Source organism: Ixodes scapularis, unplaced genomic scaffold, assembly GCF_016920785.2.
Source record: "Ixodes scapularis isolate PalLabHiFi unplaced genomic scaffold, ASM1692078v2 PGA_scaffold0__279_contigs__length_252992795, whole genome shotgun sequence".
Classification (NCBI taxonomy): Eukaryota; Metazoa; Arthropoda; class Arachnida; order Ixodida; family Ixodidae; genus Ixodes; species Ixodes scapularis.
This window is the reverse complement of record NW_024609835.1, coordinates 49,604,264-49,608,027: the sequence shown is the minus strand read 5'-3', so window position 1 is coordinate 49,608,027 and position 3,764 is coordinate 49,604,264.

Below are 3,764 nucleotides of genomic sequence, written 5' to 3'. Positions count from 1 at the left end.
TACGGGTCGCATCTCATTCTATAACCGCATAACACAGCAGCTAGGTATCCAATACGTGCGTCTGCAATGAAAAATATTATTTCTTATGAAAAAAAACTGTGAGTGCGCAGGCGAGCTGGTGGATGTTGATCATAATGTAGAAAACCCGAGACTGTGGTAAAAGCAAGGAAACGGAGTCGAAGAAGAAAGACTGGGGAAAAAAACGTCTCAAACTCAGCTACTGCGTTTATTTCCTCAAAGTCTTACCACGACAATTTTCGATAGCAAGGCATCTCCCTTCACCGATTTATAAAAGTACCTTCGTCCGTCACATTATGTGCGCTTGTCAAATAGAAAATTGATCTTTTTTTTTGTGTCACTCAGTTCTTTTGTTTTTTGTCAAAATGATGAGAATGATCTTCAACATTGCTTGACGGTGTAATTTATAAAAAAAAAGATAGGCTTGAAACCAAAAATCGAAGTCCCATTTAGGACCATTGTGCAATAATATTTTTTACTAATGCCTTTCTCGTGCTATACCGAAATCACACCACACGAATGAATGCGCTATAAACATCTCTAATGGCTCACAATCCATAAAGCGCACTCCAGTCAGGGGTTTATAATGTAAATATTTAAATTGAAATGAATTGTTTACACTCTTGCGTTATAAGTGACTGAGCCTGTGGAGTTATCGTGTCACTTAATGTTATGCGGGACAGATGAACTCCTTTTACTAATCCAAGCATGCTTAAATATTAGTGATATAACGTGATTGCTGCAAAATATCTTTTGTTTGTTCTGTGTCAGTAATGGCCAATGAAACATTGCATGTGTTTGTTTGTGTTTGTGTTCATACCGCTTTGTATCTTGGTATGTCTGTAGAGTGTTTACGGTATATTGCAACTAGTGTTAGCATTTGTTACAAAAAAAGCAATATAACCACACCAATCAAGGTAACAGGCTTTGCATATTTTTGCTCTAATCACATGAAATAAGTAGCGCACTTGAGCTAAACTATATCATCTAAGAGAGATTTATGAACGTAACTTTTAGCCCCCCAAAAGCCTTTTTTCTAAATTTACACACGTGCAATACGATAATAAATAAACGGCGATACCCAATGTCATTGTTTAACAGTTCTATCATCTACAGTTTGAACCAGTGCCTTCATCTCTCAAAGGCACCGCGGCACCAGGCTGTACCTTTGGCGGCGTTCTTTTTGGAACGGCAGTTAGCGAGCGTGCGTGCTTGCGCGCATAAACATGCGTTGTTGGCCGCATGCACGATAGAATGATGTCACCAAGCGTTCGACGCGTGCGTGACGCCGTCCTAACTTTAGTCATGGCCTCCTCTATGCTCACAAAGCCTAACGGTGCGACGACGGAGCCCTAGAATGCCCTGTCGCAGATTTAGAGCGCGAGGATCTGGTAGCACCAAACATTTCTCGGGGAACCTGATCGTCAGCGCGCAGCTTTTGCAGAGATGAGAACCCGAAACGTTTTTAAAACCCGACGAGACAAGATGCTGTAGCGCGAGGAACGCGAGGAGCACGAGTGGACATCCCATCGCTCGGGAGAAGTTTGTTTCGGCGTCTCGCCACAGTGGGGCGCCCGTCACGTGGCTCTCCTTTCATCCGTTGTCTGCCGCTCTACCTTTTTTATTTCGGCGGCCGCGTCTCGTGGCGATCTGCCAGGCTTTGTCAGTATAGAGGAGGCTATGCTTTAGTCCACAGGAGGCCATTCGCAGTGCACGATACGGTTCGTGCTGTCTCGTAACTGCACGCGCATAGCTCCAGCGAGGTTGTCGCACGCGCAGAATGACTATAAAGTTCCCCCGATGCATTGCAGCAGCGGTGGCGTAGCCAAATTGGTTGGTGGCATGGGTCTATTATGAATGTGGGCTGTTATTTCTTAGCTTCTATAAAGTATACCCTTGAGATTAATGTTGGTTCTGCAAATGTTTGGGGCTATAATTACCTGGTCTCGTTTAACACTCTATAGTCACTGACAGAATGAAAAAGGCAGGGGGTTCTTTAGATGTCCTAACCTTAGCGCGACCTTCCCACCTTCGATGAAATTTCAGCGTCTCGCGCGCATTGAGTGCCCGGGCGCAGCGAAAGTACAGTGGTGTTGGGACCGGAGCGGCTCGGCAACGGGAGCTCGTGAGGGCGCGTGTATTGACAGTTCGAGGCGGCGCTGTAGTCGAGTTATCCGGAAAAATTGCGCAGCCCGCCTTTTTTTCTTTTTTTCACTTTGAGCGGTGCACGTGTCGGTACCACGATTTTATACACTCCGTTTCACCTTATCTTGCACCGCAGCGAAGGCTAGAAGCGCGAGCTCATAGTGTTGGCAGCTGCCCTTGGTGCACGAGAGCTCGTGCCGCCGAGATGTGCCCTATAGCAAGGAGCTCGCGCTTGTAGCCTTTCCTGCGGTACGACACAAGGTGAAACACAGTTTTGTTTTATAGTTCCGTGTGTTTTTCACTTCGAGCAGTGCGCGTGTCGGGACCACGATTTCATAGTTTCGTGTGTTCGATCGCAATATGCTTTTAATAATTTATTCTGATTTCGCAGATGGTGAACTCGTGGGTAGTGCCGAAATGCCGTCGGCGAGTCAGCGACAGAACTCTTGCTCTGCACCTGGTTGCAAAACGGGCCTCATCCGAGTGAAATGAGTGAAAATGGCGTCCCTTTTCGGCGTTCCAAAGGACAGAACCAAAAGAGATCTTTGGGAGAAGAATCTGCAGCGATCGGACAAGCGTCTTGAAGAAACAAGTGCTGTCTGCGAGCTGCACTTCGAGCCCCGCTTCATCCTTCGAGACTACGTCCACATCATCGGCAAAAAGGAAGTGAGGATCCCTCGTGGACACCCAGCGCTTACGCCAGACGCGGTACAGACTCTGCTGCCAAGTGTACCCCAAAACCTGAGTGATGAGCAGCTGTCGGTTAAATGTATTGTTATGAGCGTGTGGGTTTCAAATGGTTTTCCCTCAAGAGGATAATGCGCTGCATATTGTAACCCTGTATGCGCTGCACATTGTAACCATTATTTCAATGCTGTTCTGTAAACTATTACAACCTTTTTCTTGCCTTATCTACGTGTGCTCATGTTTCCTTCTCAAAATGATGTGAAATCGTTGCTTGTTTTTTTTTAATCTTATAAAGCATTACTTGTTCAGCCCACGTTGTCTCAGTTTTTGGACTTAAGTTCAATGTTAAAGCCCGCGATAAAAATTGTCACGGCTTATAAGCCATTTCTTGCAAGTGAACGTCGGGTGGTTCTCGAATGGTCGTGGCAGCCATGAAGAAATAAAAGATTCTCACCCCTTTGCGACCGTCGCTTGGGTGGTTCGTCCCATAAATGAACACCAGAATGAGCGACAAGTGAAGCGAGCTGATTAAGGTCAAAAAAAAAAAAAAAAGAAGACGGGCAAAAAAGAGGACAGAGAAGTTAACCTGGGGTATTAAAACATACTAAAACAATCTCAGACTTTAGTATGTGCCGTTTCGTTCCATTATAATATAAGGTAGAAAAAAAAAACTGTTTCCGAGTTTTAGATATCCCTTTCAAATATCGAATGTCGGCCTTTGCGACCAAGGAAATGGGCATTTCATTTAAAATGCTCACCATCCGACAAACCGAAAGTCGAAGCAACTTGCGATCCGCTTCTTTAAAGTCGCAATTGTTTTTATGTAAAGGAAGGGTGATGTAGCTTGTACCGTCCAATACATTGAAGCATCATGTTGCTAACGATCGTGCCGCAGCGTAATTGATGCCGCGGTA